Source organism: Lactuca virosa, chromosome 1, assembly GCF_052849685.1.
Source record: "Lactuca virosa cultivar CGN04683 chromosome 1, Lactuca_virosa_CGN04683_v6, whole genome shotgun sequence".
Lineage (NCBI taxonomy): Eukaryota > Viridiplantae > Streptophyta > Magnoliopsida > Asterales > Asteraceae > Lactuca > Lactuca virosa.
Genome location: NC_136426.1, coordinates 197063464 through 197087400, shown reverse-complemented (window position 1 = coordinate 197087400; position 23937 = coordinate 197063464). Strand labels below are relative to the sequence as shown.

At 31.6% G+C, this 23937-nt stretch overlaps 1 pseudogene; it reads right to left on the bottom strand.

Moving 5' to 3' along the window:
• Positions 1 to 20651: 20651 nt before the first annotated feature.
• LOC145108122 (putative carboxylesterase 2 pseudogene) lies at positions 20652 to 21792 on the bottom strand (annotated as a pseudogene).
• Positions 21793 to 23937: the final 2145 nt, after the last annotated feature.

Below are 23937 nucleotides of genomic sequence, written 5' to 3'. Positions count from 1 at the left end.
TCATTGAACGACTCAATGACATGTTTAAATCTCTATTGTGCCCTTCAAGTTTGTGACTGGGATGCCGAGGATCACAAACAAGGTGTGAATAAACATGCAAATTAACTTGGTCCTCTTAATTTCATCACCTAATCGATGTGCCGGTTAGCCACACACGCTCCACCGATCTATGATAAACCTGAAGCCACCCTTTTCCACCCTTGTTAAGTCTCAGTTAGTGTGCTGGTTAACCACACACGCTCCACTAACGACTTAGCAAGGTGCAAAGTGTAATTTCATGGGTTAGCGCATATTTCACATTTTCCTAAAGTAACTAAGATTGGGAATTGATAAAGGTTTAGTTACTTTATATTTATCATTATACTTTTAATGAGAATTATATTCTTTGTCCTACCCATTGGGCTAACGACCCTCCAACAGTCAAGGAAGCGGTGGGTGAGAGTGGACACCCATTAAGCTGCCATTTTATAGGCAACAACCTTATACCCCCCTTATAGACTGGCTTCGTAAATGAGGCCTACTAACGGTAAGACTGACTTTATCTTATACATATATATATATATATATATATTATTAACTTATAATATTATAAAGTATAAGGGTTTAATTTTAACCTTTTAAAATTCTAGGGATTTGGAATTAAAGTTTTCTAAGTGGCTTTACAAATTCCAAAACTTGAGGGCAAGTTTTGAAACTATTCAAAACCTTTCATTTCTATAAATTATGAGTTTAATGACTCATAAAATGAAGACTCTTCATTTTATAACCTATGAGTTTTATTTAATGGCTCTTTAAAGGAAAAAGAATTTTGGTTATCCATAACTTGAGGACAAGTTATGGACTTCATTAAAACATATGCATCATGGATTTAATTAATCATAATAATCAAACAAGCAAGCATGATCATATTCAAACTCATAGAAGCAAGACAATTCATATCATCAAAGTTCAAGACATTTGCATAATCATATTAATCCAATTCTTGAAATTATGACAATTACCTTGTAATTAGATTAGGATAATCATTACCATATCATAAAAAACAGTTTAAATGATTGAAAACAGTTACATATAATGATCCTAACCCAATTCTGGCCAAAATAACTCGAACAACATGTTGTCTGTTCATCAGACTCGCCGAGTGCAAGAACAGACTCGTCGAGTCCATGAATAAAACCATCAACTCGTCGAGTTTGTTCTTCGACTTGGCGAGTTGATCTGTCATACAACATTCCAGCTATGCAAAATCACATATAAACAATAATATAACAGAAAACAAGCCTAGGCTCTAATACCACTGTTGAGTTTTGAGCATTCTAACACTCCTATGGTGTACATGGGACCATAGAAACCTTGGATCTATATTTTCTCTATTATACATGCAAATATTGATTTTTTCCAAGGTTTCATCCTATCTGTCATATCATGAGGTATATGTAATATAAAACTAGTAGAATGACATACCTTTTTCTTGCTGCTTGATTCCTTATGACCTAGTGAGCCTAGCACCCCAAGTGTGATGCCTCAAATGTTTCACACAACACCAAAACTCTTGGAATAACTTTAGAATTGAACACTTGTATGCAAATTTCAGCTAGCCCTCTCTCCTTTTGTCTAAGTGCCGATTTTGCTCCATATGAGGCTCCTTATATAGTGTCATGCAATTAGGGTTACACCATGCAAACCATAATGTGCATGACCTTTCACTTACTCCATGATCCATGGGTTTTAACCTCCATGGAGCATCCATGTAGCACCCTATGGGTTTTAGCCCAATCTTATGAATCATGGATCATAAGCCCACTATATAAGAATGAATGATTTACACAATCAATCCTCATACATTTAATTAGTCTCTTTTTTATCACAAAATTAATTCCAAATTAATTCTTGATTAATACTAATTAAATAATATGATTTCATATTAATATATTAGAACTTATAATATGTTAATAAATCATAAGTGTCCTTTTTTCTCATTTTGTCTATCCAATTGTTGTGATGCCATGCAACCTAAATGGACCATGCCAAGTCGGGTCAAGTACATACCAAATATAGTTATGGACTTAGACACTTTATCCAACAAGTAGTCCTCGTAGAACCGCTGGAGCTCAGGAGTCATAGTGGCTACCATAATACACGACACCTTTGTCGCGTCTTTTTCGTGAGCCCTATACTAATCTATTTGTTCTTTAATAGCTTTGGTTTCATCTATCACTTTGAGCTTTTCGTCGAGGACGTATTCTTTCTCTTCGTATCATAGGGCCATTCGTATGTTGTGAATCCAATCATTGAAATTGGATCCATCGAAGGTGACCCTCCCACAAATGTTCATAAGAGAAAATGAGCTTGAGGAGTTAGAGTTCGAGCCAGAAGCATTGTTTGAGCCAGACATCTGAAAAGAAAAAGAAAAAAGTTTTGATTAGATAAAGAATCCTTAATATAACACCCAAATGAAATATTAAGGCTAGGACCCAACACAATAATTCACAATTTGGAAGAGGGATGTTGTAATCCAATTGGAAATTATTTGAAGGTAGGTAAATGACGATTTACCAATTCCACAACGAAAAACGAAATGAAGAATTAGGTCTTAAAATGAAATGAAATTCCTAGATTCTTTTGAGATTCATTGAACTTTTCAATGGCATGTTTAATCCCTATTATGCCCTTCAAATTTGTGACTGGGATACCGAGGATCAGAAACAAGGTGTGAATAACCACGCAAATCAGTTTGGCACTCTCGATGTCATTTACCACCTAATCAATGTGTCGGTTAACCACACACGCTCCATTGATCTATGGTAATTCTCGAGCTACCCTTTACAACACTTGTTAGTCTAAGTTAGTGTGCCGGTTAAGCACACACGCTCCACTAACGACTTGACAAGGTGTAAAGTGCAATTTCATGGACTAGCATCATTTTCACATTTTTCCTAAAGTAACTAAGATTGGGAATTTATATAACATTTAGTTACTTTATAATATTCATTATACTTATTAATGAGGAATTAATGTCCTATCCTACCCGTTTGGCTAACGACCCTCCACTAATCAAGAGTGCGGTGGGTAAGAGTGGATATACAATGGCAGTCATTTTACAAACCGCTTCCTTAAACACCCCTTATAGACCGTCTTCGTGAATGAGGCCAACTAACGGTAAGACTGACTCATCTTATACCTATATATACATATTAATCTTTTCATATTATAATAGTATAAGGGTTGTATTTTAAACTTTTTAAAACACTAGGGTTTTAGAATTTAATATTTCAAAATTAAAAAAAACTTTTAATAAAATTTTAAATTCCAAAACTTGAGGGAAAATTTTAAATAATTAGCTAATCACATAATTATGGACATTATCTCAAAATTTGACCATTATCTTTCAGTTAGATGACGATATTCATTACCATAACAGAAAATTTGATTTTAACAGTTAACACAATTTAAGGTAACGATCCTTATCTAATTTAGGCTTGAAATCTGAAAAATCTGCCAACAGACGAACCAACTCGTCGAGTCAGGGCATGGACTCGTCGAGTTGGTCCAACTCGTCGAGTTCCTCATTGGACTCGTTAAGTTCATCAGGCAGAGATCAAAAATCGATTTTGTTCCAGCTTTGGCAAAACACAATAGCATCACATATAATAGAAAAACACCCTAATATTTGATACCATTGATGGATTTTGAGCATTACAACATTCCTATGGTGCACATGCAACCCTAATTGCTTTGGGTCTAGGTTTTTCTCAAGTTATACATGCAAAACAATTTTCCAAAGCAAGAACCCTAAAATAGCATACAATTTTTTGGATTTAACAAATAAACTAGGGTTAGAAGAATACATTTCTTGTTAGCTAGTAGTAACAAGAAATCCTTTCCTTGATCTTGACCTTCAAGAGCTTAGTGCCTTAAGTCTTGCACCTCTAATGGAGTCACAAACACCACAAGCAAAGAATGAGGAGAAGAGAGAGAGGTAGAAACCGGCTAGGGTTTCTTCTAGGGAAGCAGAGACCAATTTCATGAGGCTGGGGGTTCCTTTTATTGTTGAGGCTGCTAGGGTTTTTCAACTGGAAAACCTAATTCCCTTGCTTAGGCCGTAAGCAACACATGGACTCCCATATGGTAAGCCTTGGATGAAAACTCTATGGGCTTCCCATAGATTTTCGTCCACCTTATACCAATATGATCCATTTTCCCAAACTACAACTATCACTGATATACATACTCAGTCCCCGTTCTTTTAATCAGTCTCTTTTGATCACTAAATTAATTCCAAATTAATTTATGATCAATACTAATTAAATATTATGATTTCTCAATTAATATATTATTCTTATAATATATTAATAAACCATTAATTGACCTCTTTCTCCAAAACTCATCCTATCAAATTGCTATGGTGAAGGCAACAAAAAAGGACCATGCTACTATTGGGTTAAGTACATACCAATCATAGTTATGGGCTTAGATACCTAATCCAACATACACAACGTACGCCCATCATACTAACTCTTCGGCCAAAATCACCAAAATGCCACTGTGGGTCATTCTTGCAATATTTTTCAAATACAAGGGACAAAATGCAACATTCCTTCGTATATAGGGTTAAAATTGAAAATATCTCATGATCGGGATGTTACAATCTGATTGTGAGAAATGGACTTTGGTCACATGGTTCAATGATTAGAATTTCGAGCTACTTTTAAGTAGTTAGGATAATTATAGATTTTTATTACTCTTGAGAGATGTTTAGAAATATAGTTTTACATTTTATGTGTTGTAAGGACAAGTTCTACTTTTTGTTTATTTTCAATAAAAGTGAAAGTTTGGTTTATCTGGTTGCCTTATTTTATATTTCCTTGCAATGGAATTTATGAAAGTGTTGGTTATGTTTATAACGTTAGCAATATTAATTGTGGATTTAATTCGAATAATATCGCTTGTGGTATTGTCATAATTAACCAAGTGAAAATAATTCTCATCACCAAGTTTCAAATTGGACAGAAACTTGGAGTTATGCAATTCGAATTGTGTGATGCATGAGCATCTTGGTCATTGGGAAATTATGAATAATTCATTGATCACATGTTTATGTGAGGTAAGTGAAGGACTGATGGATCTAGTACATGTTGATATGGACTATTCAGATTAAACAGAAAGGACGATAACTCTATTCCTCATGATTTACTGATGTTTCAGTAAATACGATTGTGTTTATGAGATTAATCATAATTCTAATACTTTGAAAAGATTCAAAGAGTAGCAGAATGAACAGAAGAATCTATTAGGCAGAAAGATAAAAGATTCTCCAATCTGAAAAGAAAAGAGAATGCTTTAGTGTCATATTTTATGATAATCTTAGTAATTGTGAAATTTTATCACATTTGACTTCTCCAAGAACATCTTAGTGCAATTGTAAGACGAAGAAGATGAATCAAACATTATTGGAGATGGTTTGATCATAAATGAGTCGTACTGTGTTCCAATCAAGTTTTAGAGTCATACTCTAGTAACTACGAATCGTATCTTGAAACTCATTTCATAAAAAGAAGGTTGATAACACCTCATAACATGTGGAGTAATAATGTTTTCTTACTCTAACACATTTAGAATTTGAGTTTTGATGTTTTTCGTTGATCAAGAAACAAAAGATAAACCAAGAACAATTATATGAAGTGTTTTCTTTTTGGGAATGCACACAAACTTTTGAATATTTTTTTAGCTTGTAAAAGGAATGTTCTTTGAGAGAAAACTCATATGTCAAGAAGTCAGTGGGAGTAATATTGCTCTTGAGAGTTTCAAGAGTCAACCGACAATAAACCTTTTAGTTATCACTAGCATGCAACCTGAGGTTGATAACCTATCGTGCTTGGTTGACACATTCTTATTTATGTGCACTTCTAGTTAAGTTGGAAATTCGTATGAGTTCTATGTTTTCATTTAACTACAAGAGCAAAGCGCATTGGTCTGTGAAAGTGCATTGATCAATATGGGTGACTTGCTGACAACATGGAAGCACTCGTAGGCCCTTGAGCTAATAGAGGGTAAGAAATTTAGAATAACGAAGTTCAGTCCAGAAGGAAAGCTAAATTTGTATTTGGTTTTGTCCTAAACATTGTCTTATGATTGTAGGTTAGAAATGACAGATTCACATGCGTAGGAATGTATGCACCATAAAATCTAGGCAACCAAGTTTCCATTCTAGTTCATGAGAACGATTGTGAGGAAATACTTTCGCTGATAGATTTTAAGATCAGATTAATATGGATATTGGTTTTGTTAATTGCATTCTCAAATTCATAATATGATTATATCATCCATCTTCATATTTTGAATTGTGAGGACTGGCAAGGAATTATTTGAACTTTCGAGAGATATATCTATCAGTCTTGAAGGGTTTAAACACACACATATGCTATCCAATTAAGGTGTATAACCTTAAGAAGTATAGTTGGAGACTTATTCAAGCATCGCGTAACAGAAATTTGTACTTCTAGAAGAAAGTCAAGAGTATTGATTTCTAGAAGTCCAGTTGATTTCTAGGTACATGTCAAAGCTAGTGGGAGCATAATTGTTATGATACTATTGCATGTTGACAATACTGGTCGTAGGGAACAATGTTTCCAATTTGCAAATTGCAAAGTTTGGAAATTGTTTCGCTATAGTAGACTTAAGGGAGAGGGCACTCATACTTCGTTTCGAATATAAAGGTTTAGATCGTATAGTTTAATAGAACTTAGTCATAGACGTATATTAGTATCGTGTTGAAATGGTTCAACATAGGAAATTCGATATATGGAAATACTATAGCAAGATATTGAAGAAATATCCTATCCTTATAGAAGATATAATGAGTCGAGTCCCATATGCTTTGGATATAAGATTGATCACATATGCTATAATATTAACTTACTCTAATTTTTTAAATGCTCAGAGCATTGTGAGAAAAAGGACTAGAATTTTGTGTGACAAAAGTTGTTAAACAACTTTTAAGAACATTCTAAGGTTATACCAAAAGACTGGTTGCTTGTGGACAGTTAGAAGTATGATATTAATTTGGACGGACCTTAGTGACATGATTCTGGATTGAAATGATTCTTGATCAGAATTGATGGTCATATGCGAATATGGAAATGTTTCATAATGGGAGATGGTTAAAAAGTCTATATGTGAGTTGGAAACTTTAATGCAATGGAAGTATTCAAGGAGTATACCTTGAAATTAGAACCTTCTTTACCATGGAATTGTTTATAGTAACAAAGTTCCAATGAGATATTCTGTAATATCAAAGACTCGGTCTTTAAGAATTTGGAATCTTGGTATAACAAGAGATTAATGCATGTTAAATTGGAATTCTATCACATCTTGGATAGTGATAAGAATTTGGAATTGTGAAATGAGCATCATTGGAATAATGTCCAGTTGATCTGTTCATAAAGGAAGGATCATAGAGAGGCATAATATGCATGTTTATCACATGTCATGACTAATGTTTAATTCAAGTGGTTAGTTGATTACTCGAAACATTATAAAATGAATAAAGTCGTAATTATTATGGTGATTAAATAATATAGATTATTTATATTCAATAGTTTTAAGACCATAGTTAATTAGTTTATTATTTTGTTTCACTTTGCATGTTTTACTTCTTGAACGATTTGATTATTTGAATTCCACAGTTGCTCATAATTTTGGAAGTAAGTAGTGAATTAAGACTAACATGAATTTAATTATAGATTGTCTATGGGTATTAGACATTGCAATAAGATTGCTACAATTTTCATGAGTACTTAGAAAAATAGGTATTTTAAGTATTGGATAAACCCACACTCAGAGAATTACTTCATGGATTTTATCACGAGTATTGTGAGACGATAATATTTTTATTCTTTAAATTAAGATATATGAGTTGTAATTTACAAATAGGTTGTGCATTGGTATTACGAAAAGGCGTCAGTAACATGATGTCATAAAATGTAGTATCATGCATGATTTGGTGAGTAAAAGATACAAGCATATAAGTCGAAGTTTATTCGTTCCTTTTGCCCTAACAAAAAAGTGATATCTTTGGGCCCCTCAATGATTTAATGTCGACATCTAAAGTGTTTGGCCGAGCCCGAATTGAATTGATGTTTCAATTAATAGTCTGAATTCAGTTGTCATAAATCAGGAAATCGAGAAATAGAATATTCGACTATGAGATTGATTCAGATCAATGTCTCATGTACATACGATATCTTGTAGAATGAAGGAATATTTGATCACTTATCTTAGGGACAATGTCTGATTAAGTCAGAGTTCCGTAGTGGTTTTGGAAAGCACTCTTTGTTGTTTTGTTATACGTGCAATTGCAGTTATAGACTTATCCAAGTGGGAGACTGTTGGATTAAGGTGTTCAAGCTCATAACTAAATTTGTATAAACTTGAAAATAGAAGCAATTTATTTTTAGGTTTCCCTCATAACCAGAAATATCTATAAATGATATTAGGGGTGAGAGAGAGAGAGAGAGAGAGAGAGAGAGAGAGAGAGAGAGAGAGAGAAATGTTTTGTTAATATATTTGTGATTAATATATTAATTGAGAATAGATAATTGATATGTTACTTTGTTATGTGATTAATAAATTAACATGAGATCAATTGTTAAATAATTGTTTTTTAATTTATATGGTTAATAAATTAATAAGAAATCAATTAGAATTAATTAATTATTAATCAAAATTAATCTGAAATTATTTAGAATTAATTAAAGGTGCAGAGGTGAATTATAATTGTTCAATAGTTGAAGAAAAGAAGCATTCTAGAAACCTCCATGACATAGATGGTTTTGGAGGCTCCTCTAGGGTTTCTGGAAGCCTCTTGGTTGCATAAAAGGAAATGATTTGAAATAATATTAAATGTATTATTTAATCAATTCAGATTATGCTTTTCTTGCAAGTTACCTATAATATAAATATGAACCAATGACCATCAATTTTCTTTCATTACCTTCCTAAGAAGCATAGGAACAAAATTTATTTCTCTCTCTTCTCTCTCCTCCTCATTATAGGGTTTTGGTTGTGAGCCATTAAAGACATTAGATTTACGGTGCTCGCTTTCCAAGGTTATTAAAAATGATATTGGTGTGATTATTTGCTACAATAATCAAGAGGTATGTAAACCCTAACTCTATGTAAACTTCGATTATTATAGAGTTTCCTTAGGGTTCTCTATGTTCATAGGTTATTGCTATCAATAGAGAAAACTTAGATCCAAATAGGTTGTATATGAACTTAAGGGTTAAGTTTTTCCGGCACGTGTTATAATTATAACCTATAAAAATCATCAGTTTTGGTATAATTTTCATACAAAACTAATTATAATTTGGTCCTCACAATGCATATTAACTATCAATAATAATATTTTTATCACAAAACTTCAACATAAGACATAACACGTGTTCAACACATTAATATAACCAACATGAACAACAGGTTTAGTAATATATATGAATTATTATTGTGAAAATAAACATATTGATAATAATAAAAATGTTACATGTGAATATCATATTATTGTGGATCATATATGGTAAGATAAATAAATCATGAACAATGTAAATAAAAGAAAATAGCCATAAGTTTCGTTTCGGATTATATTCAAACAATAGAAATAAAATCCAAATGTAAATTTTAAGAAATAAAAATTAATATAAATCATATATACGATTATTTATCATATGTCATACTAAATGACAGACAAAAAAATAGGACATGTATTAGCGATAAAATACTTTAATCAACAACAAATTTTTGGACATAACTTTATTATCAACAAAACTTTCAAATAAGCTATTTCATCATATTCTTTTTTTACGACATATGTTTAAAACATGTGTAAATTTGGATATTCTTTTTATACCTATTGAGATCTTGTCGATGTGAAAATCTGGTTGACTTTATTTTTTCTTATATGAGAATATTCATGACAAAGAAACTCTTGTTTAACATGAAATTTCTTGATATAAATTACATTTAATGTGATGGGTTTTAAAAATGACAACCTTTTATACATAACTTATTTCAAATAACAATTTCTTTTAAATACGACTTTCATTATAAATTTTAATTGTAAGTAGCTTGTAAGATGGGACTTTTTTTGTACATGTGATCATTGATCAATAGTTTTTGTGCAAGATGTTTTTTACTTAATAGTTAATTTTATGACAATATTTATAAAAAAATAATGAAAAGTTCAGCTAAACTAAAACAATATAGATAATACAGATAATCGAAAAAATCTAGATAAGATTTTAGACATGATTCTTATGTTTGAAATATGAAAGTGATATCTATTTAATGATCTAATAAAAATAATATATATTTTAAAAGATATATCATCCTTTTTCTTTGTATAATTACAAGCTACAACCGAATAAAATTTTAATAAAAGTACAAAAATTAAAAAGTAACATATATTATAAAAGACAACCAACTTTCGATATGAAAATATATATAATTAAGATTTTAATTTGGCATATTTTTCTATTAAGTGTAACTTTCAAAGAAATGAATATGGTGGGAGTCAAATTGATCTCGCTTTTATACATTTGCATCTTTCAAATTTATATCTTCATTCATTCAATGTGAATACTTGCACCATAAGTATAGAGTTTTGAGTATTCTTAAATCGTTTTTTCTTCATCTTATGCACCAAACTCTAGATCTCATCTATATATGTGAACTATTTATATTTTATATCAATCAATTAAATATAAAAATTATCAATTATTAGCCATAAGTTAAAAAACTCTTCACTTGTATTTTTAAATTATCTTTAAGTCAATATCATTAACTATGAAATAAACATTTTCAATTAGTAATGTAAAAAATAGTTATAATTCGTAAACCACATTACTTGAGTTCTTATAAAATAATATAGCTTTAACACTTATATATTTAAAATAAAATAATATGAATGATAGTTGTCATAATAAATTTAATATCTCAATAATTCGTAAAAAATATTTAAGTCGTTATTAACTATGAAATAAAAATTGTCAATAAGTATTATAAAAAAAATATTATTATATTTAAAAAAAATCCATACATTATATATAGAAAATAATATCAAATACTAAAAGATTTACTATATACCAAATAATGTCAAACAAATCCATCAAAGTTCAAATTCATGATCTACATGCCAAAAAAAAACCTAGACTTCAACTAGCATAAAAGATCAATCATAATCTTCTTCCTTCCCCTCGTTCTCATTGATCTCGTTGGTTAGTTCGAGGATATTTTGTGGATGGAATTAAAATTGTGGCATTGTTGGTGGTTGGAAGTTAGGAATTACGGATGCCAATGAGTTGTTATACACATGTTGCATTTGTTGCATGTATTGCACTTGTTGGCTTAAAAAAACTACTTGAGAATTATCCCTATTTTGAGATTGGAATTTGGAAGATTTTGAATTTGTGGAATGGTGATTTGGAATTAAATGATTGTTGATGTTTAGTTTCCTTCCAACTCCGCGAACGTATCCGCGTCTCTCGCCAAGGGCACAAGTGAGACAATATTCTTCATTTACGTTTCGCCCTCCCCAACCTCTTCTTGCATCTTCCTATGTTGCACTTGATTCTTATCCTAAAATAAAGAAAACAATAAACACACATCAATTAAAAAAAATAAACATACATTAAATTTAAATACTAAAATAATATTAATATACCTTAAAAAACTATAACAACAACAACAACAACAACATATTTAACGACGTATTAAGGTCGTTTATTACTTACCCAATCTCGTTTATTACTTACCCAATCTCTTTCTCTTTCCGGTGTACACCAACCTCGACCTTCCTTGAAACGCATTTGTCTCCAGGCGTTAATATGTTGCGGGATTTTCCTTTTCCAACCTATAATAAGACAAAAACAATTAATATATTTATATATGTGTCAATAAAAATTTTATATAATACAAATAAATTTAATTACCTCCTCACAACGTCTGTCTGCATATGACTGACTACCATGCGCACTTGTATGTGGAAGTTTGGCTCTACATTCTTTACCTTTTTCTGACTGATTTATATAACCCTCGTTCAAAAAAAAAAAGGATCAATCATGTTGTTCCAAGCTTCATCGTCCATTTCTTCTGGTGGATTTTCTCTTGCACCTTCCACATCATCATATCCACCAACTTTTTCAAAATAGTTTTTCAAAACATGTTTGTGCTGTTTATAAGGTCTTTGGAAGTCGGCATTTATAGCTGCTCGAACGCCTTCCCACAAACTTGTATCACGATACATATCATAATCAAAATATGTCTATAACAAAAAAGCAAATTTAATTAGTACAAAAAATATTTAAAAAGTATAATAATTTTGACATATAAAAAGTATTTTGTATTTACTTCTATCTCGGGATACATAGCCTCTTTGTGTTCAATAGGAACACACTGTCAAGACCTATAATGGAGTGGTATATGTTCTGCCACAAACTTTGAGATAAAGCTTGTTAACATTTTGCCATTTGTCCCTACGAACCGAATCGATAGGTCTTCCTGTCGATATCAACTCGCACGGTTAAAAGATTTTCACCGGTGGCCATAAACTTTTTATGCATATTCAAATTTCTTCCTTTTCCACACACTTTCTTCGGGTTCGCTGCATTGGCAAAAAATAGCAATTTACTTTGATTTTTTGTTCCAAGTGCAAGAAATAGCAATGTACTTTGGTATCAATAAATGCATGTTTATTTTGTAATTGTGATTTTGTTCCAAGTGCAAGAAATAACAATGTACTTTGGTACTTCTTATATTTAAGGTTCTTTAGCATAAAATAAGTAGAAAGTAAGCTACCATTTCTTGTAAAAAAAGACTATTTAATTACAAACCTCATATATATATATATATATATATATATATATATATATATATATAATGATCAATAAATGCATGTTGATTTGGTAATTGTGTTTATGTTCCAAGTGCAAGAAATAGCAATGTACTTTGACATCAATAAATGCATGTTGATTTGGTCATTGTGTTTGTAATTGTGTTTTTTTCCCAAGTGTAATAAATAGAAATGTACTTTCAATATCAAAAAACCAAAGTACATTGATATTTCTTGCACTTGGGACAAAAAATCAAAGATTTTCATGTAAATAACAAGATTCATAACCCTCTGGTATCTTGCGTGCGCCATCGTGTTGAGGTCTTTCCCCGTCGCCTCCACCATGCTTCCTCGCAACATGTGTTTCCATTTGTTCAACAAATATTTTAAATGTACAACACCATCATTAACATATTCGTCATATGTTTAACAAATATTACAAAATATACTAAACATACTTTAAACAAAGCAAATAAACAATTTCAACCAATCAAAATGTATAATATTCGTAACATATCATCAATCAGAATCATCACTAGAACAATATACATGTACAACATCATCATTAATGAATTCGTCATCATTATCTGAAGAGTATGTATCACCACGGCCATCGTCATCATTAATGAAATCGTCATCGTTTATAGTAGGAGGCATATTTGATTCACCATCGCCATCAATATCTAAAGAGTACATATCACCACTGTCATCAGAGTACGTATCACCAACGTTATCGCCCAAGTCGACAATCAAGGAAAATGCATTTGACCGCGTGTTGTTCACGACATGAATTCGTCATCATTTCTAAAATCGTCATCATTACTTGGATGATCCCAAAGTTTTCGATGATGAACATCTTCCACAACCATATTCTTTTTGGTATCAATGAGTAAACGTCCATTACTTGATGACGCATTGAACCATTTACCACGAAAGAGTACAACTGAGTAACCATGTAAATAGTCCAACTCTATAATGTCCTCCAATTGACCATAGAATGGTGTATCATTGACTCCTAATGTAACAATACCACTATTTTGAGTAGTTCGTTGGAGATCACAAGTAAGCACAATAAATCGAACACCATTTACTATCCAGGCAGTGTAAGAATATACATTTAACGGACCATGTACCAACGCCTTTAATTCGTTAGTAAAATTTAAAGGAGAAGCTTTTCGGAGACGATAAATCTATAAGGAAATATAATATTGTACGTTTAAGTAATAATAAAAACTAGTTTTACATTATAAATTTATAAGGTATTTACCTTGCTTTTAAACCATGAAGGGAATGCTATTTTCAAATCACTTTCGGGCAATTCTGATTCGATTTTGCTGGATGTGGGACAAGACAATTATAATAGTTTGAAGATATCAAAACACTATCGACAAAGTAGTTAATAGATCACAAAACTTATGATTTGTAGCCTTTCATCTCATCCTCATCGTAGTTGTTTAGTATAAACCAATGCAATGATGTTTTGGCCTCTTTAGAATGTTTGAGGAGCTTTTTAGTGGATATCAATCGACACTGTAATGTGAACATAGAAAATTTTCTTTTTGGAAGGACGGGATCCTCATTTCTATCAACACGATTGAATTTGGTTTGGATACCCTCAAGATACATAGAGCATAATGTCAAAGCTTCATATGCAACACAACCCTCTACTATTGAACCTTCTGGCTTGGCTTTGTTTCTGACATAAGTTTTAAGTTTTTTCATGTATCTTTCAAAGGGATACATCCACCTCATGTGTACAAGCCCTACAAGAATGGGTTCTTCAGGTAAATGAAGAACTAGACGAATCATTATGTTGAAAATATTGGAGGATAGATCAACTTAAGATTTATAAAATCTTCACCACTTCGGTTTGGGATTTTCTCACGTCGCTAACATCCAAGGACCATGCAAATTTTTTTTGGAAAGAATGTACACAAGTCAATGAGTGTTTTTGAAACATTTGCTGGGAGACCTGCTTGAAGCCCTATAGGTAGCAATCGTTGCACGAGGATGTGATGATTGTGAGACTTTAGCCAACCATATTTGATTTAGTATCATTCACCTTCTTCTTAAAAGTTCGATCCAAAACCATCAGGTAGTCTCACTCCTTTAATGAATTGACTGAAACGTTGTTGATCAATTGGTTTGAAAGAGTAATAAGCATGTGGTAGTATTTTTCTTCCACTTGTTGACTTTCTCTTTTGGCCATTGATATGGCCGAATGCCCATATTTTTCAAGTCATCTCTTGCTTATTTTTTGTCTTTGTTTTTTTCATTCATCAGTGCAGTATTCAACACACTCTCATCCACATTTTTCTCCACATGCATAACATCTATATTGTGTTTTCGATCGAGGGAAAACCAATACTCAAGCTCAAAGAAGATACCCCGTGTCGTCCAATTCAAGTCTTTTTTTATTTCATTGTCGCCCCTTCTTTTTGCACCCCCGTGCGTAGGATGTTTTCCCAGAATACGATTAGGGAGACGAACCGGTTGCTTTAATATAGCTGGATTACTGAATCGTCTTTGACGCAATCTTCTCTCACGTTGACCATTAAAAAATAGACTTTGCCTCTAGCTATGACTCATATGCAAGAATCATCTATGACCAACATAATACATCTTGTTAGTTACATGAATGGATGATGTGTCTACATTACAAGTAGGTCATGCTAATAAACCTTGACCACTCCATCTAGAAAAACTGTCACGAGATGGGAAACAGAGGCGTAGGTATGATGATACAAGAGTGGGCCTTGGCCACCCTAGATAAACTTAGCATATATATATATATATATATATATATATATATATATATATATATATATATATATATATATATATATATATATTTCTATTTAATAAAATGAAATTTAGGGCTCTTAGCGCACACGTTTAAAACATTAAACCTTTTCTAGTATTAGAGAATCTTGCCGACAATTGTAGTGTAACTCTTTGAACCAAAGGGCATGATTTTTTTATGGATTTTAATATTCACAGTGAATTATATTTTCATCAGGTACGTTTTTTTTTTCTATTATCATGATTTTTTTATGGATTTTAATATTCACAGTGAATTATATTTTCATCAGGTACGTTTTTTTTTTCTATTATCTTAATTACAAGTCGATATTCATAATGTTCTTATTTTTTATTATCTTAATTATAGTTATTTGTTTTATTTATATCTTATACAATTTTTAATTGACTTAGTTTTTACCAATTTAGCATTGAGGCTTACATTGATTCTATACTTTTATAGTATATTTGTATGTATTTTTAAATTAGGTTGTTAATTGTTACTATCATTTGAATTATTGTATTGTATATGCTCTTGTATTATGTATATATAACTGTTTGGTATAAGAATATATAGATTGTGTTTGTAATTGAATTTTTCGGTGATTAGTGAATTTCGTTGAGAAATGAGAACAAAGAAAAAGGATTAGATTCATTTTTTACGCGTAATTTTTTACCAAGAGGCGAAGAGAAAAATACATTATCATCATTGTCGGTTGGGAAACCTCAACCCACTTTTAAATGCATACATTGTTGCATTTTGTTATCATTTGACGTATTTTGCTACTCGTTTATATTTTGTAAAATTTTTGGCCTACCCTAAAACAAAATCATGGCTACGCCACTACTGAGAAATCATTGATAGACCATAACAAACATCACACGCATATTGAATACAATGTTGGTTGATCCATCTCTCATTTGGACTGCTTCGGCCCACAACATTTTCAAGTCATCCACCAAAGGCCTCAAGAAAACATCAATGTCCTTTGAGGGTGATCTAGGGACAAGAATAAGCAAAGTTAGCATGAAAGAAGACTCTTTTATACATATCCATGGTAGTGTATTGTAGGTAGTCAATATAAACGGCTAAGTACTATAAATACTATTAAAGTCACTGAATGGATTAAAGCCATCTGCATCCAAACCTAGACGAACATTTCTAGGTTCTTTGGGAAACTCTGGATATCTTTGATCAAAATCTTGCCATGACTTCCCATCAACCATATGATGCATCATACCGTCCACTGAGTGTCCAGTATTATGCCAACTCATATCTTTAGCTGCGAATTTGGAGCTATACATTTTGCGAACCCTTGGAGTCAAAGGAAAGTACCACAACACTTTTTGTGGTACTTTCTTCCCCTTTGTAGTTGCGTCCACCCATCTACTCTCCTTACAAATAAGGTAATTCTGCATGGAATCATTCTCCTTCCAAAACAAATCATAGTCATTTTGCAACCGTGGATAGATTGATATGCTAACCCTATCTTTCCCAAATTCTTCGTAGCTTCATAGTGTGAGGCTGGAATCTTGCTCTTCGGGAAAGCAGCTCTTAGTAAGTCCAAGTTGGTCAAATGAACTATATGTCCATCTATTGATCACTTTAATATGAAAAAACATTGCCAAAAATTTTAAGGAAGACATCTCGCTACAATTAGGGTATAAATTGGTATTAAGCTCCTGAAACAAAGCATCAAATTCTGGGTTTATACCTCGTCCCTCCTCGTCTATATTTTCTTCATTTGTATTTTTTCTCCATAACATCAACAATTACATAAAATATCTTATTAGTTGTTGGAGTGTTTATTGGAGTGTTTATTCTTAGAGTTGAATTGTAGCTTAAATCTGAAGAAGCAACATGTTTCTCACCGTGATGAATTCACGCGGTATACGATTCTAGAAACCCACAGTCATGTATGTGAGCATAAACCGTAAGCAAAAACTGTCGATACATATTTACATAATTTTTGCACGGGCAATGCACTTTGTCTTTAGAGTTTACATGTTTCTCAACAATCTTCATAAAGTTATTAATACCTTCCAAGAATTTTGAAGACATTCGATTCTCTCTAATTCAACTCTTATCGATCGTCATTGTTGTTTTATTATTAAAAATTATATTGCATATATAGTTATTGAAGGTTAGATTGTATTGGGGATATGTAAAGAAATATATACACGAGAATGGATAGAGTCTTCACAAGTACATAAAGAAATATATACCTGAGAAGTAAAAATCGGATAAAATGGATAGAGTATTAAAAAGGGTAGGCTTCTAAACTTTTTGAATACCTTATCTCATATGTAAATGTGTGTTGCATGGTTGTTTGTTTATGGAAAAGTCGACAACATTTCCCCTTTTCTCCCAAGTATATAAAGAAATATATATGAGAGGAGTAAGGAGAAAATGACAACCAAATTTTTCTTAAACAAAAAACCATGCAATACAAATTCACATCCTAAATGAGATGAAGTATTCAAAAAGCAGTCCCAAAACAGGGACAACTAAAAATTAATTTCTACATCAATTTTGAGCGGGTAATTCTAGGCTCTTAATGATTATAACATCATACTTCTGTTTGTTTGATAATTATAGCATCATACTTTTGTTAATTGTAATATCATACTTTTGTTTGTTAATTATACCATTGTACTTTTAATACCAATATACTTTTATTAGTTAGTTTTCTATTATAAATATAAACAAGAAACTAATAAAAGTACTTTGGTATTAATAACCTTTGTAGTTAGGTTGTCTTTAGTAGCAATGTACTATTATTAGTTTGTTTATTAAAATATTCTATTCATACTTTTGTTAATTATAGTATTTATAACATCTTTTTTTTTCTGTTTTTTTCAATTATAGCATTTTACTTTAAATGTTTTTTGTTTTTTTTTCTATTATAACAAATTACTTTTTTTTCTATTATATTACCTAATTAAGCTAAAGTCATTACGATTATAATTAAGTCATTAACAAAATTAAGAACTTTCAAACCATATTATCATGAAAATAAAAAGATATTAAGCACTTACCTATTAATCACTTTACAATACAAACCAAATAATGACATCTAAATATAAGCACTTTAACTTATCAATTAAGAACTTTATCATTTCATCTTATCTGCACTCAAAGTGATAAGCATAAACATCTAACGAAATCATACATGTATACAATACATTCAATTCCAATTCCAATTCAAATGTCATACAAGTATGCATACATCTAAATGATATAAATTAATAAACGTTAGCACCTTACATTTTATACATCAATTCCAATTTTATACAAGTATAGAATACATCCGATCACATAATCAAACGAATCATACCCAATTTCAGTTTCATGCCTTTAATTTGATACATCACAGTCAACATAAACAAAAATCAATTATATAACGCAACACAAAAGCATAAATCAATTATATAACACATCCCAAAACTGAAAAAAAATGAAATCGGAAATTTACCTCAAAATCACTCGTGATATAAGTGGTGGTGAAGGGATGACGATGTACACCGAAATAAGCTCACATGAAGGTGTAGAGGCAGACGATGGTGTAGGACTGTAAAGGCCGACCGGAAAAAAACCCCAAAATCGGAGTAAACAACTTGAGCAATCACTGCTCTTTCAAAAAAAAAACTTGAGCAATCACTAGCAAAGAAGAAAAGAAAGAACAAGAAGCATACCAACTCGTCGCTGGTGAAGGGGAGTGGCCTGAAGCATGATTCATCGTTGGGAGATCGAGAGAGAACCAAAATCACAGAAGCTCTGCAAATGAACTCGATCGACTGAGTTCTATTAGGGTTAGTAAAAGCGACATCATTTAGTTTTTTTTTCCGTATTAAAAAATAATAATTAACTAATTACCTTTACCGACATGTCGTCGGAATAGATTTCACACGAATCGCCACGTTTTACGCCGACGACATGTCGTTGGAATAGCTCTCCACAAAACGACATCATTATTTAGTTTTTGCACCAAGGAAAATAAATTAATCAAAATTATAAAATCCGTAACCTATACCGACGACATATCGTCGACATAGGTTTTCAAAAGACCGTCAAAATCAGGGCCGGTCCTGAAGATTCAAATGCCGAGGACGAACCGGAAAGAAAAGGCCCTTATGCCCGAACGTGTAATGAAATAATTAATTTAATTTATTTTTTCGTTTTTCTTTATGACAATTCAGCCTTGAATTTAAATTTCTTATATATATATATATATATATATATATATATATATATATATATATATATATATATATATATATATATATATATATATAAAAGAAATTTAAATTCAAGGCTGAATTGTCATAAAGAAAAACGAAAAAATAAATTAAATTAATAAACAAAATGACAAGTATAAATTTATAAAAGTTGAGGGGCTAAATATCGTATCATAAATGAATGGTAGAAATTGTAACTTGAAATATCAATGATATCAATATATAAGGAATGAAAATAAGCCCACGTTAAAAAGCTAAAATTGATCTTGGAAAGATTCGAACCCGTGTGGTTTGTATTTAAATAAACACGTTTTAACCAGCTGAACCAAATGACATTTGTGTTAAAAATCTGAAAACATAATATATATTAATATCTTAATTATATAATTTTGAAAAACTCGGGCCCTATTTTTTTCGGAGCCCTATGCGGCTGCCCACCTTGCCCCCTTTAGAGCCGGACCTGGTCAAAATGCTTTTTGTTCCCACGTAACCTATTGAGAAGACAAGTCGTTGGGCATAAAGTCCCAGGTCGAAGGTAGGTGGTCAAATTTATCAGAAGTTCTATACTGACGGCATGTCGTCGGTATAGCTTTGTTTTTACCGACGACATATGTCGTCGGCACATATGTATTTTCTTGTAGTGTATTAGTGACATAAATTGTTAAGCGTTCCTAAATCTATTAATTTTATAATGACATATAAAATATACCACTAAAAACATAAAAAAACATAAAGAAGATAATATGTGCCGCTAAATATCCGATAATGTTAAAATATGATAGTTATTCGAGCAAAGCATGCCAAGCAACTACTTGCCAATAATAAACATATATCATCAAGCTTTGCTTCGGATCGGATTTATAAAGTTACAAATTCTACTGCGTAAGAAACGAGAATTTTCACATGAAGTATCAAACAAAAAGAAGATAGAAGATATGCTTCTCCCCTTTGTTCTCCATCAACTCTACTTTGCCTTTCCACCCACTCGTCTCCATCAGCTTCTTATAATTCAGACCCCTTTCCCTTACTATATCATTCTCCGCAACACACACAAGTATCTTGGAGCTCCCAAAAGCAGAAAGATTCAGGTCCATGCCTGGATTAAACAGCGGGTCATCTGACCCATTCCCTGAAGGGTTTGCCAACAGCCACAGCTTATCCATGTTCTCCTTGGCCCGTTTAAATTTCGTGGACTCAGCTCCAATTGGATCTTTACCCCCAAAATAAGGGTGAACCATAATAACACCACTTAGGTTTAAAACATTCTCATGGCTCAACCCGACCCGGATAGCCATATTGTGGGCGATGTTAGCCCCAGCACTATCTCCAGCTAAGAAGACGTTCTGAAGATCAGCATGGTCGTTTAACCATGATTCTGGACCATTTCCTCTAACATGACTGGCCACCCACTTAATTGCCTCCCATGAATCCTCGTATGCAATTGGTATAGGATATTCTGGTGCTAACCTGTAGTTTACCGACACAACAATCACGTTAGATTCTGTCGTTATCAAGTTAAGTGTCTGGTGGTAAGTGGATGAAGCAGCGGAATCAGACACGAAAGCACCCCCATGATAGTAAATAAGAGTTGGAAGTTTCTGATTAGGGTTTATGGTTTTAGGAATGTAAAGCCTTACAAAAACGTTAGATTGGTGTGAGATAACCACGTCTTTTGACTGGACACCGGTTAAGGTATCTGTTCCAGCTGGGCTGGTATCATTTCGGATAGGTCTTTCATATCGCCCATCATTATGTATGACCAAACCATTGAAATTAATAGGAAATCTTGGTAAGGTTGAAATGAACGCTGAGGGTAAATTAGCAGAAGCCATTTACTTTCTGGAATCCTGGTGATGGTGGGTGTCTCAACGAGGGTGATATATATAGAAACAATATTATCAATGGTGACTCCTGTGTGCTGATTTATGAAATCGTGGTCCTGTGAGGACAATTAATGTGTGGCAATGTTGAAATTTGCAAAGAGCATTTGATGAATATAGGCGGTCTCTTCATGGAAGTTACATATTGGTTACGCCGTTACGCAAACTAGGATTTCTTTTGTTAAGGAATTTTGAAGTTACTTCTAATTGTTGCATATTTCCAATAATACATATAGTTAAAATATTTATAAATATTTATAAATATGTGTTTTTTAATTATAACAATCACAATGATATTGTTTTTAACATTGATATAGTAGTTTTTATATCAAGTTTATATAAAACATTGATTATGTTGAATTATATGATAAGATAAACATTTATCAAAACTAAATAATCTCAATCGTCTGAATGTTTGATTGTTTTCTATCGGCAAGTTACACATAAATAAAATTAATTAAACAAAATATATTCCTCTGTCTCAAATTAATAGTCCATTTTTGACTTTTGAAGGTTTTTTTTCCTTCAACATTGACCTTAAATATTTTTATTTGTGTTATATATTACTTGATAAAACTTATAACAATGAAAATACATTTAAAATACATTTCATTCATATATTTTTGCATCAAATATTGTTTATCAAAAACAAAAATATTTAAGGTCAAAGTTAAAGAATAAAGACTTCAAAAATCAAACATGAACAATTAATTTGGAACGGAGGTAGTATAATTTAATGCAACGACGGAGCCATGATCAAAGTAAAGGGGTATCACAAAAAAAATCGCGTAATATACATTAAGAAAAAAATAAAACCGCAATTTAATTAGATATAAAGTTCTGTAACCAACCAAAAAAAAAAAAACATCAACACAGTTAATTGATATTTTTATTCAACATTTTTTTTTATTAATGGGCAACAATAGCACCACACTCCACTCAAAAACAAATATTAACAAGAATGACAAATACCAAAGGGCTTGTAGCCCAGCGGTATCCGATGTTATCCTCTCTCCTTGAGGTTGAAGGTTCAAGTCCCGCCGTGGACATCGATGGATTTAAGGTGTAGTTTAGGACTACGTTAGATTTGTCGTTTAAAAAAAATAAAAATAAAAAATAAAAAAAAATAGAATGACAAATGATTATTTAATATATATATGCCGCATTTTTTTTACCTTTTTAATAGTTAAAACATCACTGTATTTCTTAGCCTAAATATTTTATAACGGATCAAAAGCATCTAAGATAAAAATACTATATTTTAAGGATCTATAAAAAATTATAATTAATATGGGAATGATTTGTTGTGGAGTATTTTATATTTGTTCTTCTAAATAAGATAAAAGAAAAACATTAGACATTTTTTTATATATTTTATATGCATATACCAAGATTCTAATATTAAATGTACTGTTCATTGTTCAACTTTTTATATTAAATCGACCCAACACACATCAAACTTTTTCTGATTTCGACACTCTTCCCGGTTCCCACTCAAACAAAATCGTAAGACCGAGGATGTGTCTAGGAAACATCTTTCTTTAAAACGTAGGATATGTTATCTTTCATTACCTTTCACTTTCAATTTTTTTTAAATAAAAATATTTGATTTTAAGATTTATAATTTAAAAAATTAACATAATTTTTTAAAAATGATTAATAAACATAAAATTAATTAAAGTTAAAAACATTTCATTAATTCAAATAAAAATAACATAAAAAAATACATAAAGACAAGCGAGATTTAAAAAAAATAGAAAACAACAAATATTTTAAAACACAACTTAGAAAACATAATTATGAATACTTAATATCCAAATTTTAAAAAAGTCAAAATACGTCACTCGGAATCGTCGTCCTCGTCATCATGATCCTCTTCATTGTCATTCTCGTCATTGTCATCTAGACGCTCGCTCGAACCCTCAACAAACATATATTAATCCTCATCTGGTTCATCAAACGAATCATCGTTCCAATACTCTGTCGGGGGCTGAATATGAGCCCTATAAACATGCTCCACCAAATCTGCACGAAGGGCGTGATGAATGTCGCGATCATATACGTCTCTTCTATTTCCCCTATACTCTTGCGTACCAACGACTACTCCTTCAACATTGGGCAAAACTTCGTTTTCAT